We start from the raw sequence: 16,520 nt of genomic DNA on the forward strand, positions 1-16,520 counted from the left end.
TATATTCTCTTAAAATCTTGGGTAAAGACGTGGATGGAACTAGAGGGTATTATGCTAAGTGAAATAAGTCAATCAGAGAAAGACAATTATCATTTGATCTCTCAGATATGAGGAATTTGAGAAGAAAGGCAGGCGGTTGTGGGGAGTAGGGAAGAAAAACATGAAACAAGATGGGATCAGGAGGGTGACAAACCATAAGAGACATTTAATCTCACAAAACAAACTGAGGATTGCTTGGGGGAGGTGGGGTATGGAGAGGGTGGTTGGGTTATGGATATTGGGGAGGGTATATGATATGGTGAGTGCTGTGAAGTGTGTAAGCCTGAAGATTCAAAGACCTGTGCCCCTGGGGCAAATAATACATTATATGTTAATAAAAATAATTTTTAAAAAAGAAAACATTTGAGTAAATATTTAAGATTATTATTTCTGGTAGATAAGATAACAGTTCAAGACTTGCATGGTTCTTCAATAGAATACCTAAATCACACTAGCTTTTTGGAAGAGGCAGAAAAGCCTGTGTTAACTATAATACAAGTAATATTTGTGATATAAATTACAGGTAGACTAATTCTTAAATTGTGATTTTTATATTGACCCTGCCCTCCTGTTCTTCTTAAGCAAAAATGCAAGGAAGCATGTTTACAGCACTGCACATGAGAAAAGATTTAGTATTTTAGTTTTATCTTGCCCATTGGTAGAGTTGAGTAATTTTTATGTTACATGCAAAAATGGATCCAGAGAGTCTGATATTAAATCCCTAGCAGTACTCCAAAATGTAAGTTGGATCTTAAGCTAAGCCGTGTTCCTGTGTAAGCTCCATAAAGGGATTGCTGTACCTGTGTATTGATTAGCCATTTGTGGGAGATTGCATTCTGCAGGAAAGATAAACATCTACTTGGGGCCCTATTCATTGAAAGAAGGCACTTACTTAAGTGAGGAAATCTTGAACTATTTTTCTTAATCTTGACAATGACATTTTTTTCTAAATTATTTTTTTATCCTGTATGATTAACCAAAGGAAAACAGAATCTAGCTCACAGTTTTCCTCAATTTTATAACTCCTGTTGGCACTAAATGTGACTGTGATATCCATGAATACATATTAACTTCACAAATAATGGACCTCTTACACTCTCACTACCTTCAACTCAGCTCTCTGTGTGCTGGAAGTCTCTGGGGCTATAGGGCTACACGTGACAAATGCACACAGAAATTCTGATCTGTGACTATCTTCTCACACTCTCCCATCTTACAGTCTGATTCTTTTAACTCCCACTTCATATGTCTTGATTTTTTTCATTCTTTTATTTGTTTATACAAGCTACAGGGATCAGACCCCTAGTATATGATAGTAACTCTCTAAACTCTCCAAGCTGATGCTGAAAATATACACATAGTTGGCCAAACTGTGTACCTGTAAGGACCATTATGTAATGTGTGCATTTTTCAAGTTACCAGACCATATGAGTATTAAGGATGATTTAAAAAAATGTTTTAGGTGATGTGTGCTGTGAGGATAGGAAAGGGAAGAATAGGAAACTCTCCTTAGAGGTTTAAGGATAATTTTAAGAGTAATATATGTGGTGTTTGAACTGAGTCTGAGGTAGCTGGGAGAAGCAGAAGGATCCATGCTGAGAAACAGCCCAAAGGCCTGGAATGCCTGTGAGGTCAAGGATTTTGTTGCACTGTGTTTGTAAATGTAAAAGATGAGGTTGGAAATGTGCCCTGTGTTCAGATCATAAAGGAGCCTGTGTCCCAGGTTAAAGATTAGAAATCATGTGCCTCTTTGAAACCTTTAGAATTTGGCTTTAGTAATCATTAATCAGAACTAAAGTCAATTTCAGGAAGGAAATAAAAATCTACCTCTCACTGTCCTTCATCTAACCTATTTCAACCTTCAAGTCCTATTTCAGAAGTGTGAAACACAATACCTGGCTGAATGATGGAATAAAGTTTCAAGTTAGACAACATAAATATTGTGTTGTTAAAATCCATTAATCATAGAGAGTCTACAACCACCATCTTGATTATTAAACAATAGAAATATTGAAAGATTGACCTCCTATTCAAACGAAAAGAAAAATGACAGCTTCTCCCAAGAAATCATGTACTGGCATTTATTGTCAGGGGTCTGCAGAAAATGGATATTCCAAGGAAATATTTATGTCAAAAATTTTATTTAAAACTATTAGTGCCATTTATCTGAGAGCATATGTGGGTGTATTAACACATATCAATTTATCTTTTGATCTCTCTCTCTCTCTTTATCTCTTTCACTCACTTTATTTCTTTACTGTCTTGGTATCCACCTCTCTCACTGGTAAAAACTACCTCAACATTCCTATACGAATGTTTGTCCTTCATCAATTTACTATGGCTTCAGTCCACATAGATGGAATTTCATGAATTTGCAGAATGTGCTCCTATGTTGTGTTTGATATTTTTGTTTCCTATTTTCCAATAAAACTTCTTTTGAGAGACAACCTGACAGGCTCAACAGTTAATGAATCATAAGTTTATTTTTACTGCTCCAACTTCTTGTCATCCGTCATTTACTTTCTGTTTTCCTCTCTATTATAGACAAGCCTCACTTCATTTCAATCTTCACATGCGTCTGGTTCTCTGCCTCTGTCCCCAGCCCCAGATCTACTCTACTTAACCTCTCAATTCATCCTCAGTCCTTAACTAAGAGAAAGTGTTTCATGAGTTTCCCCTGAAACCAGTTTGGAGTTTTTTAACTACTGAAAATCTTTCTTTATCTCAACATTTTTTAAAAGATTTATTTAATACTTTGAGAGGAAAATAGAGAAGGCACACTGAGGGAGAGGAGGAGGAAAAGGCAGACTCCCCACTAAGCAGGGAGCCCCATGCAGAGAATCCGTGTTCTCTCTTCTGTGCACTAAATGGTCTGGGCAGGTTCTCTTCCTGCAGGAGAAGGTCTGACCAATAGTACTCATGACCCGGGAATTAAGTATGTCTAAGTTTAGGCCCATTTGCCTATAGATCTAGTTAAATTACCAAGTCACTTCACCAGTAATGGAAGTGGTATTTTAATTTCCATTTTACCAACACTTTGTCTGCTTCTCAGCTTTAGAGGGAAACATAAGAGTACTATTTATAAGACCATCACTACAAGTTCAAAAAATAAAAAAATAAAAAAGACCTTTACAATCTTAAGAGCTTTTGCTATACTGAATGTTAGTAACTTATTCACTATTTTCAATCCTTTCAGATAAGCAAGAGTACATTTTCTAAAGTTTCTATTTAAATTCCAGTTAAAATACAGTGTAATATTAGTTTAAGGTGTGATTCAACATTTACATCCAACAACAGGTACTCATCACAAGTGTCCTCCTTATAGCCCATCACCTATTTAACCCTTCCCCCCCCACCCCCCTGCTAGTGACCATCAGTTTGTTCTCTATAGTCTGTTCCTTGGTTTTCCTCTCTTTTTCTCCCCTTTGATCATTTGTTTTGTTTCTTAAATTCCACATATAAGTGAAATCATATGGTATTTGTCTTCCTCTGACTGATTTATTTTGCTTAGTATTGTACTCCCTGGCTCCACCCACACTGTTGCAGATGACAAGATTTATTCTTTTCTATGGCTGGGTAGCATTCCATTAAAGATACAGATATGGATATTACCACATCTTCTCTATCCATTTATAAATGGACATTTGGGTCCTTTCCATAATTCGGATATTGTTGGCAATGCTGCTGTAAATATCAGGTTTCATGTACCCCTTTGAGTAAGTATTTTTGTATCCTTTGGGCAAATACCTACTAGTAGTAGTTGCTGGGTAGTAGGACAGTTCTATTGTTAACTTTTTGAGGAAACTCCATACTGTTTTCCAGAGTGGCTGCACCAGTTCTCATTCCCACCAATAGTGTAAGAAGGTTTTCCTTTCTCTGCATCCTCTCCAACACCCTTCGTTTCTTGTGCTGTTAATTTTAGGCACTCTGACTAGTGTAAGGTTATGTCTCATCCTGGTTTTGATTTGTATTTCCCTGATGATGAATGATCCTAAGCATCTTTTCATGTGTCTGTTAGTCATCTGGATTTCTTCTTTGGAAAAATGCCCATTCATGTCCTCTGCCTATTTTTTAAAAAAAAAATATTTTATTTATTTATTTGACAGACAGAGATCACAAGTAGGAAGAGAGGCAGGAAGAGGGAGAGAGGGAGAGGAAGAAGCAGACCCCCTGCGCAGCAGAGAGCCCAATGTGGGGCTCCATCCTAGGACCCTGGGATCATGACCTAGCTGAAGGCAGAGGCTTTAACCCACCGAGCCACCCAGGCACCCCTGCCTTTTTTTTTTTTTTTTTTACTGGAGTGTCTTGGGGGTGTTGAGTTTTAGAAGTTCTTTATAGATTTTGAATATTAATCTTTTAATAGATATGTCATTTTCAAATATCTTCTCCTGTTGCACAGATTGTTTTTTAATCTTGTTGATTGTATCCTTTGCTTTGCACAGTTTTTGTTTTGTTTTGTTTTTGCTTTTAATTTTGATGAAGTCCCAATTCTTTACTTTTACTTTTCTCCCCTTGTCTCAGGAGACATATGTAGTGGGAAACTGCTGTGGCTGTTGTCAAAGAAGTTACTGCCTATATTGTCTTCTGGGATTTTAATTGTTTTCTGTCTCAAATTTAAGTCTTTAATCCATTTGGAACTTATTTTTGTGTATGGTATAAGAAGGTTGTCCAGTTTCATTCTTTTGCATGTTGCTATCCAGTTTTCCCAACACTCTTTGCTGAAGAGGGTGTAATTTTTTCACTGGATAGTCTTTTCAACCACGAGTATATATATATTTTTTTTTCAGGAGTATATTTTAATAATTAGTACATGAGTATGGGTGTGTATTCATATATATATATATACATTTAGGGGCGCCTGGGTGGCTTAATTGGTTAAGGCCTCTTCCTTCGGCTCAGGTCATGGTCCCAGAGTCCTGGGATTGAGGCCCACATTGGGCTCTCTGCTCAGCAGGGAGCCTGCCTTCCCCTCTCTCTCTGGCTGTCTCTCTGCCTACCTGTGATCTCTGTCAGTCAAATAAGTAAAATCTTTAAAAAAAAAAAAAGACATTTAGTCTTTAACTTATATAGAAAATTTAGGGGCACCTGGGTGGCTCAGTGGGTTAAAGCCTCTGCCTTCAGCTCAGGTCATGATCCCAGGGTCCTGGATTGAGCCCCACATCAAGTTCTCTGCTCCAATGGGAGTCTGCTTCCTCCTCTCTCTCTCTCTCTGCTTGCCTCTGCCTACCTAACACACTCAATCTGTAACTGGTTATATTACTGCCCAGATTCCTTAAGTGGTATAGGGAAGGGCATATATTACAAGAGCAAGACAATTCCACAGTGGAGATTTTGTACATTTTGAAAAACAAAGTCACTGATAAACTGCTAAAATCAATGATTTAAAAGGTTTTATCTTCCCAATATTTTTTTACATGGCTTTTCTCAATAAAAATGTTTCATTGCTTTATGAAAAATAAATTAGTAATGAGATTTTTTTTAAATTTTTATTTTTTATAAACATATATTTTTATCCCCAGGGGTACAGGTCTGTGAATCACAAGGTTACACACTTCACAGCACTCACCAAAGCACATACCCTCCCCAATGTCCATAATCCCACCCCCTTCTCCCAACCTCCCTCCCCCCAACAACCCTCAGTTTGTTTTGTGAGATTAAGAGTCACTTATGGTTTGTCTCCCTCCCAATCCCATCTTGTTTCATTTATTCTTCTCCTACCCACTTAAGCCCCCATGTTGCATCACCACTTCTTCATATCAGGGAGATCATATGATAGTTGTCTTTCTCTGCTTGACTTATTTCGCTAAGCATGATACGCTCTAGTTCCATCCATGTTGTCGCAAATGGCAAGATTTCATTTCTTTTAAAGCCAACTTTGGTGGCATCACAATTCCGGACTTCAAGCTCTATTACAAAGCTGTCATCATCAAGACAGCATGGTACTGGCACAAAAACAGACACATAGATCAATGGAACAGAATAGAGAGCCCAGAAATAGACCCTCAAATCTATGGTCAACTAATCTTCGACAAAGCAGGAAAGAATGTCCAATGGAAAAAAGACAGCCTTTTCAATAAATGGTGCTGGGAAAATTGGACAGCCACATGCAGAAAAATGAAATTGGACCATTTCCTTACACCACACACAAAAATAGACTCAAAATGGATGAAGGACCTCAATGTGCGAAAGGAATCCATCAAAATCCTTGAGGAGAACACGGGCAGCAACCTCTTCGACCTCTGCCGCAGCAACATCTTCCTAGGAACAACGCAAAAGGCAAGGGAAGCAAGGGAAAAAATGAACTACTGGGATTTCATCAAGATCAAAAGCTTTTGCACAGCAAAGGAAACAGTTAACAAAATCAAAAGACAACTGACAGAATGGGAGAAGATATTTGCAAACGACATATCAGATAAAGGACTAGTGTCCAGAATCTATAAAGAACTTAGCAAACTCAACACCCAAAGAACAAATAATCCAATCAAGAAATGGGCAGAGGACATGAACAGACATTTCTGCAAAGAAGACATCCAGATGGCGAACAGACACATGAAAAAGTGCTCCATATCACTCGGCATCAGGGAAATACAAATCAAAACCACAATGAGATATCACCTCACACCAGTCAGAATGGCTAAAATCAACAAGTCAGGAAATGACAGATGCTGGCGAGGATGCGGAGAAAGGGGAACCCTCCTACACTGTTGGTGGGAATGCAAGCTGGTGCAGCCACTCTGGAAAACAGCATGGAGGTTCCTCAAAATGTTGAAAATAGAACTGCCCTATGACCCAGCAATTGCACTATTGGGTATTTACCCTAAAGATACAAATGTAGTGATCCAAAGGAGCACATGCACCCGAATGTTTATAGCAGCAATGTCCACAATAGCCAAACTATGGAAAGAACCTAGATGTCCATCAACAGATGAATGGATCAAGAAGATGTGGTATATATACACAATGGAATACTATGCAGCCATCAAAAGAAATGAAATCTTGCCATTTGCAACAACATGGATGGAACTAGAGCGTATCATGCTTAGCGAAATAAGTCAAGCAGAGAAAGACAACTATCATATGATCTCCCTGATATGAGGAAGTGGTGATGCAACATGGAGGCTTAAGTGGGTAGAAGAAGAATAAATGAAACAAGATGGGATTGGGAGGGAGAGAAACCATAAGTGACTCTTAATCTCACAAAACAAACTGAGGGTTGCCGGGGGGAGGGGGTTTGGGAGAAGGGGTTGGGATTATGGACATTGGGGAGGGCATGTGATTTGGTGAGTGCTGTGAAGTGTGTAAACCTGGTGATTCACAGACCTGTACCCCTGGGGATAAAAATATATGTTTATAAAAAATAAAAAAATTAAAAAAAAAAAAAAAAGATTTCATTTCTTTTGATGGCTGCATAGTATTCCATTGTGTATATATACCACATCTTCTTGATCCATTCATCTGTTGATGGACATCCAGGTTCTTTCCATAGTTTGGCTATTGTAGTAATGAGATTTTTAAGAAGACTAGAAGTGGTCATTTTCCCTCTTATTTTGTTAAAATGGACTTCTTTTATTGGAGGGGGAGTAGTGAACTGTCTTCTGTGTTCTTGTTGAGTAAGCCATAGAAGTGACTTGCAGGTCCAGGGGTATGTTATCACCCTGAACACAGGGATTGGTCCAGGAGTTGGCTTATGACCTGCATAAAGTCAAGTTCCTTTCCAGATATTATGAGGCTTCTACAGAAAATGAGAACTTAGTACTGAGGACATAACCCATAAGATTATAAAAGCCTGGGACTTTCTAGAAACATGTTCACTGCTAATGGATAATACACCTCAGAAGAAAAGGGAAACAAATGGAAGACAGAGAAGAAACAGAATCCTAATGACATTGCTTCAAATCCTAAAATCAGTGTTGCACCCCTACTCCATATATTCTATATCATGAGAAAGTGCATTTATTTTTCCCCCATTAAACTGGTGAGAAATGGACTTCTGACACTCTGCTAAGTGTCCTGCTTCACAAAACAATAAACACATAACACATGACAATAAAGATTCTTGAGGTTTAAAAATTGTGGAATAAAAAATTCACTTAGGAAGAATAGAGACTTATTAAAGGATTAATGAAATACTATCTTTACTTCAACATTTTTTCTATTAAAAATACATTTTTATTTAGGAAGTGACAAGGAAAATTTGGAGAATGTTGGAAGGATATAGTGCATATATTAATCTTGCTTTTCTTGACTTTTTTTTTTCCTGTGACAACTCTAATATACAGTTGCAGAAAAAGATTCTAGCATTATTTCAAAGTTCACCAGAAAAGACAACTTGACATTAATAATGTGCCCCATGCTTGTAGGAAGGGAATTAATAGACATATAACAAGTCTGTGACACACATGACATAATGGAACAATTATGGATTTTGGGAATTAAACTAATCCACTGCTACAAAGTGTAAATGGCTACAAGTTCAAATTTTCTATATAAGTTATTTACTTGCTGCTATTATGTTTTAGTTATCAACACAACTTTGCCTGGTGATGACTTTTACACCTATTCCAAAGACAAGGAAACAGATTCATAACAATGAAATAGTTAATAAAATATCTCAGAACTAAAAGATTTGAGATTAAATACTCGAAATGCAGATGTCAGACATAGTGTTGAAAATGTTTTTCAAGTCTGATTTTTTTATGGTATACTTGTCTATTGACCAACATTCCAAGAGAAAAAAAATATGTCATTCTGATATTGATAAAAATATAAGAAAAAAGCATCAAATGCAACATGTCGCTAAGAAGTCTTGAGTGAGACAACATAGCAGTTGACAAAAAAAGAGGCATTTTTCAATATCAAAATCAGTAAAAGTGAGAGTTCCTGAAGAAAAGTTTGTCTGCTTCACTACTTTATGTAAGTTTTATGGCTTTCTGTGAACTGGACAGCACCATAAATAAACATTATCAGGACAATTTAAAAGTAAAAGAATGCATATTTCACCTTAAAAGTTGTTGTTAAATTTATTTCTTTGTTTTCATCATTTTTATTCAATCTCAACATTCATTCTATTTATAAAACTGCACAGAAATACAAAAAAAGCTATATTTTTGTGAATTAAAAGAATTTGATAGATTTTTTATTGAATACTACATTAAATTTCTATAGAAACTTACCAGAAACTCATCCTGCTTAATCTATAATACAGTGCAGTATGACAGGTCATATTTTAACACCATATGCCTAAATTTCTTAGAAGGTTCATCATAACTTCTATACCATAGGGAGCCATGTATAGATTTATGAGTCATTAAAATTTTACATAGCTTCAAAATGAAAATAATGTGTTGCCTATGTAATGCCAAGAATACATTTTAATCCTCAATCCATTCTATAAAATACTGTTGAACCGAAAATCAAGGTCAAAGATGAAATAATATATGTCAAGATATTTTTAGTTATAAGGATGAGTAATAGTTTAAAACTTCAAATCAGGCATGATAATATTAATGTGGCACTAAAATCCATTAATCAAAATCAAAATGTTCTGTGGGTAAACAAAGAAACCATGGCATTTGTTACTACGTTACTTACCATGTAGATATAAACCCAGCCATAAGCATAAGTAATGACAATTTGGAGAAAATTTCTGTGATCCAATCTTATACAGTGGTGAACAGAATCAGTGTATTTAGAGATTCTTCTGTTTAAAACTTAAGTATTGTTCTTACTGTTAATTGTACATAAAAAAACTGCTTTCTTCCTAACTTCTTATAGCAATTAAACAAGCATATTTTCTGAAGAGCAGTCACATTTTGCAACACAAACCTCCTGGCTAAGAATTTATGGAATTCAGAAATTGGTCTCAGTTGGTCCATCAATAATTATCATTATCAGGTATATCTTTCACAATAATTTTCCTCTGCCTTTGTTTCCTAAGTGGTAAAATTAGTTACAATAACAGGCAGAGCAATATACCTTTATAGATATTTGTGGCTGTGAAATAGGTATTTACTCTCCTGGACAAATCAAAGATGAATTTCAGATCTTCATAATAGTGGGATAATCATTTTTATGTCCTTATTAACTTAATGCTGTTAATTCCCATGTTTCCTTTATAAAACCACCTACTTGAAAATGGACCACAAGCATACACATGGATACTACTACCATCAAGTGAGGTACGCTACATGGTGACTATTGAACAAGGCTGTATTTGGAGTGTGATTCTCCTGGAAACATTATCTTTCCTTCTTTTTTCTCACTTTAGCTTTGTGAAAAACTTTACAACTCTTTCTTCTACATATGGCCAAAGAATCCCATTAAAGTTGACATGAAAACATTTATCCCTATTGCATTCATTGGTTCAGATCAGCACCAGCTGGAATTTTCATGCTCTGTGGTTCTACAAACCAACATATTGAGGTCATTTCTGGGTAGTTTTTCCTGTCAGTTGCAAATGATGGAAAATGTCAGTTCATGATGAGCAACAACTCCAAAAGTGGGATGGCCAACTAATTTAAGTGGACACATGGGGCTCCTATTCATTTTGATGGTTTCATATATTTACCCAGACATAATGTGCCTTCAGGAAATGCTGAAGGTGCCATCTTTTAACCTTTATTTGTGAGAATACTTTATGTCAGGGCTTCAGTGGATTATTATAGTTTTAGCCGTTTGCAAAATCTCAAAATTTACTTTATATTCTGGTGTTTTTTACATTTGATTTTAACCACTAGGTTATTTTTTGAAAATATGAAATTCTCCTCATTCTATTTTCAATGCTTGTTTTGGCTTGTGAACTCAGGCATAGAAATAAAAGTTAAGAAGGAGATTTACAGAACTGCCTGACATAGTTCATGCTCTATACTCCAAAAGAGTGGAGTTTTCCATTCATTAAATTCTATGTGAGAAATATCAGTAAAAATTAATATATCACATTAAGAATAATATAGTGACATCATATAAGCAAAACGACAACAGCAACAAATACATATGAAAACTGGAAAGCTTAAGCTACTTATAATATAATTGAGAATATAAGCTCGTTTTTTCTCCTGCTAAATGGTCTTGTTTTATATGTGTATAGGAAATGTTTCAGAAGTGCATATTATAAATAAAATACTGAGAGGTGTCTATTATATCTTTTCTTTACAATCTATCAGGTTATAATTTGTGAAATATCAAACTCAAAATAAAGTCAAATGAACAGCATAAATTTTAAAAAAAATTCTGCCTAGTTTACCCAATTTTCACTAATTCAGTGGACTGTGACAAATGGTAGCTGGGAGAAAACCCTGTTTCCCCTACTATGCTCATCTTAAACATCGACAGCTTATTGAGCACTTTCTTGGGGAAGGCAGTAAACTTTAAGTGGATGTATAAAAGTAAGGAGGGAGATGAGATGAAGATAGAGAACATAGAAGTTTATAAGTAGAAATAAAATTGACCTAGAGACATTCTATGAAAAATCTAATCCATGTTTCCAGTTTTAGTCAGTGTCCCTTTGTTCTTTGCCTGTGTGTGTGTGTGTGTGTGTTTCTGAATAACCACTCTTGCTATTTTCTTTCTAGGTTTATTTTAGCAGATTTTCACTACAAGTGTCCTCCATCAAAGACTGTCACATTTGAGCATACCCTCAGTCAGGCTGTGGTTGGAAGTTAGATTCCATGTGCTCCTTCTTCTGGCTTTATAATTGCCTACATGAGAGCAATCAAAACTATCAGCTAGAACTATCGCCTGTATCAGCTGGAAACCTTTCTTTAAGTGAGCACACCAGTTTAACACATTTATTTGGACAGTTATTTCTGTTGGAAAGAAATCATGCGTCTATCCCAAGGTTTCTTGAATTGAAGGAGATGTATGGTTTTACAACCAGAATATGTGAATATAATCAGAAGATGTGCCTTGTTCTTTTTATGTTGTTAACTGGAATGAAATGAAAATCAATATTTGGTGACTCTGTTGAGGAGAATTTTCGAATTCCAGCTAGTTATATATTGTTTAGCATTTTTGTAGCCTTTCTTTCTTCAAAATAAACTAAGAATGAGAAGCTATTTTTCATTTACTAGATAGATTTTCTTCTTTACTTAAAAAATTGAATTGCACAGATGACAATAAGTAACTCCAGGTCACTATTTTTATTCAATTCACCTTTTGCAAATTCAACAACAATAACAATTATAGTCTGTGAAACAAAAAGACAAAACACTGTTAGTGTGGAATATAGTTTAAGAGGACATAGAGGATGCTGACTAAAAAAAATAACCGATAATTTAACAGCATTACTAAAACCTTCTTGATATTAATAACATATACATATAAGGAAAATGAAGAAACCATATCATTTCAATCTTCTCTGTGATTTTTATATACCCTAGGGGTAACGGAAGGGCTTAAAGGATATAATTACAACACTAGATCATTTGAAATAAAATATGTCTCATTTCAGAATGTCCACTACTTTCAAGTCACTAAACAACTGAGTAATGTGATTTGGATACTTGTCAAACTGTGCTTTAAATAATCAACTAGTATCACCCTTATCAAACTAGTCCCTTGGTTTCAAATATTTGTTTTTCCAAATTTGTCATTCCACAAGAATAGTCCCAATGTCTCATTAATCTATGAATCTTTACATATTTCTGAAGATAAAAATATATATTTGGTGCTTCTTGGATGAATGAAACTAAACTATAACCCCACATGCATGCGCGCACGCACGTGCACACACACACACACACACACACACTTATATAAGATGTGATTAAGCCACTATTCTTAGATGGTTTCCTAGATGGATATGTATAGCAACTCATCAAGGTGATAAACAAGGGAACAAGAAAAATTTATATGTACCATTTGCAAACATTTTAAAGATGTTTTCTAATACCTCCTTTTTGAATTTGCCATTTGGTGCTGAACCAAGCGTACACTTATTTGATGAATATATTATTCTAAGTGATCAGCAAATTGTGAAAAGTATTGAGTATTCAGACTTTCTAAATACCAATGAGGCAGAAGTGTTGCTAGATACATTTGCAGTGTTCTGACTGAAGTGAAATTAAGCATTTATGTTACATTAACATTGCATATTTCTTCTTATTCAAGTAAGATAACAGTATTATAAACTCTATTTATTTTGTGAATGCACTTTGGAGAAATAAAGACAAAATAGGGTGAAGAAACTTTATTTTCACTTAGTGCACAAAATGTCTCATGTGAAATCATTTGCAAAAGAATAGGAGAATTGAACTAAGAGACTTATTTTAGCTATCATTTTGCTCACACAGAAATAAATATTTTTATAGCATATAGTGGATGTTAAATGAGTATTTATTAAATTGTGTTGAAATCACAATTTCTTCCATGCTTTGTTCTTATTTCTCCAAAGTTATGATAAGGTTCAGGAACATATGTAACTAGAATATCAATTTAATTTGTTTCAATGCAGCACACATTAAAAAGAGTTCCAACCCACAGCTCATTGGTTAGATAATTCCCATTCCTTTCTTCACAACCTCAATATATAGTTTGAAAAGTGAAATGTTTTAAGATAAGACTAAGTATGTACCATGACCCTGGACAATGAAATCTGTGTGGAACTCTACTGTAGGCATGCTAGGAAAGCTTTAGCTTCCCTAATATATTAAAGAGACAGATTCCTGCTTTCTTCCTGCCTTGAACCTAAATTAATACCTGAATCTGTGGCAATCACAAGACTGATAGAACCAAGAGAATGCCAATACCAGCGAACTATTTCCAGATGACTTGTTAATTAAGGCAGGCTATATATAAATTGTTGTGCTATTATAAAACTTTGTTTTATATATATATAATATAAACATGAAATTATAAAACTTTAAGTATATTTATAAGACTTCACTTAGTTCATTGATCCATTTTCATACCTGTTTATTAAGTTCAACTCAGTAAAAATGGGAAAATGAATAGTATAGTTAGATTGTACTTTTTTCCCATTGTTTGTTACATGTTTCTTTCATTTTCCAAGTCCCTCTATGACCTAATAATTAATGAGATCAAAATGTACACAATAAAATGATGTTATCCTCATAAAATATATATATATATATATATATATATATATATATATATATAAACATTCACAGACACCAGCATACATTGCCTAACAAGATAAAAATTTTAAGTGTCAAAAGGGACGCCTAGGTGGCTCAGTTGGTTAAGTAGCTGCCTTCAGCTCAGGTCATGATCCCAGCGTCCTGGGATCGAGTCCCACATCCAGCTTCTTGCTCAGCAGGGAGCCTGCTTCTCCCTCTGCCTGCCATTCTGTTTGCCTGTGCTCGCCCTCCCCCCCTCTTCTCTGATAAATAAATAAAATCTTAAAAAAAAAATTAAGTGTCAAAAAGTATAAAAATTAGATATAGTTTGTTCTAACAAAAAAGTATGAAACCCAGAAATCAATACAAATCAATACTATAAAAATATAATGACTTAAAAAAATTTAACAATCTTCTAAACATCATTTAAATTGTAAAGAAAATGTAAAGTTATTTTTTGACTAGGAAATAATGAAAGTTAAAAATAGCACATATTGCTTCAGGTCAAGATGGCGGAGAAGTAGCAAGCTGAGACTGCTTCAGCTAGCCGGAGATCAGCTAGATAGCTTATCTAAAGATTGCAAACACCTGAAAATCCATCGGCAGATCGAAGAGAAGAAGAACAGCAATTCTGGAAACAGAAAAACAACCACTTTCTGAAAGGTAGGACCGGCGGAGAAGTGAATCCAAAGCGACGGGAAGATAGACCCCGGGGGGAGGGGCCGGCTCCCGGCAAGCGGCGGAGCAACCGCGCACAAAATCAGGACTTTTAAAAGTCTGCTCCGCGGAGGGACATCGCTCCAGAGGCTAAACCGGAGCGAAGCCCACGCGGGGTCAGCGTGGCCTCAGGTCCCGCAGGGTCACAGAAGGATCGGGGGTGTCTGAGTGTCGCAGAGCTTGCGGGTATTGGAACGGGAAAGCCGGCTACAGAGACAGAGCCGACAGTAAGCTCGCAGCTCCGTGTTACCTTGAACCGGTCGCAGGCTCGGTGAGCTCGGAGCGCGGCCGGAGGTCAGGCAGACGGGAGTAACTGGGCGCTGTTCTCTGAGGGCGCACTGAGGAGTGGGGCCCTGGGCTCTCGGCTCCTCCGGGCCGGAGACCAGGAGGCCGCCATTTGTATTCCCGTCCTCTGGAACTCTACGGAAAGCGCTCAGGGAACAAAAGCTCCTGAAAGCAAACCCGAGCGGATTACTCACCCCGGCCCCGGGTAAGGGCGGTGTAATTCCGCCTGGGGCAAAGACACTTGAAAATCACTACAACAGGCCCCTCCCCCAGAAGATCAACAAGAAATCCAGCCGAGACCAAGCTCACCTACCAAGGAGTGCGGTTTCAATACCAAGGAGAGCAGCAGAATTCCAGAGGAGGAGAAAGCCAAGCACGGAACTCATGGCTTTTTTCCTGTGATTTTTTTTAGTCTTGCAGTTAATTTAATTTTTTCTTTTTCATTTTTTTTTTTTTTCTCGCCTTCGGGTAAAATTTTTTTTTTTTTTTAACTGTTACCTTTTTCTTTTTTAACGATTTTTTACTAGTTTATCTAATATATATATATATTTTTTTACATTTTTCTTAGGTGTTTTCTTTTTTAAAAAAAAATTCTTTTCTTTTTTTTTTTTTTTTTTTTTTTCTTTTTTCTTTCTTCCTTTTTGAACCTCTTTTTATCCCCTTTCTCCCCACTCACGATTTTGGATCTCTTCTAATTTGGCTAAAGCATATTTTCCTGGGGTTGTTGCCACCCTTTTAGTATTTTACTTGCCCCTTCATTTACTCTTATCTGGACAAAATGACAAGACGTAAAAATTCACCACAAAAAAAAGAACAAGAGGCAGTACCGAAGGCTAGGGACCTAATCAATACAGACATCGGTAATATGTCAGATCTAGAGTTCAGAATGACAATTCTCAAGGTTCTAGCCGGGCTCGAAAAAGGCATGGAAGATATTAGAGAAACCCTCTCGAGAGATATAAAAGCCCTTTCTGGAGAAATAAAAGAACTAAAATCTAACCAAGTTGAAATCAAAAAAGCTATTAATGAGGTGCAATCAAAAATGGAGGCTCTCACTGCTAGGATAAATGAGGCAGAAGAAAGAATTAGTGATATAGAAGACCAAATGACAGAGAATAAAGAAGCTGATCAAAAGAGGGACAAACAGCTACTGGACCACGAGGGGAGAATTCGAGAAATAAGTGACACCATAAGACGAAACAACATTAGAATAATTGGGATTCCAGAAGAAGAAGAAAGTGAGAGGGGAGCAGAAGGTATACTGGAGAGAATTATTGGGGAGAATTTCCCCAATATGGCAAAGGGAACAAGCATCAAAATTCAGGAGGTTCAGAGAATGCCCCTCAAAATAAATAAGAATAGGCCCACACCCCGTCACATAATAGTAAAATTTACAAGTCTCAA

General features: G+C 36.2%; 1 long non-coding RNA gene across 1 annotated transcript in view; it reads right to left on the reverse strand.

Annotated features, from left to right (window-relative positions):
- LOC131820148 (uncharacterized) overlaps positions 1-15,400 on the reverse strand; it is a 120,961-nt gene extending 105,561 nt beyond the window's left edge. Inside the window, exon 1 of the long non-coding RNA XR_009349478.1 lies at positions 15,082-15,400. This is a non-coding gene — a long non-coding RNA (uncharacterized LOC131820148). The remainder of the gene's footprint in view (positions 1-15,081) is intronic.
- Between the last annotated feature and the right edge of the window lie 1,120 nt (positions 15,401-16,520).

This window comes from Mustela lutreola, chromosome 17 (assembly GCF_030435805.1).
Source record: "Mustela lutreola isolate mMusLut2 chromosome 17, mMusLut2.pri, whole genome shotgun sequence".
NCBI classification, from domain to species: domain Eukaryota; kingdom Metazoa; phylum Chordata; class Mammalia; order Carnivora; family Mustelidae; genus Mustela; species Mustela lutreola.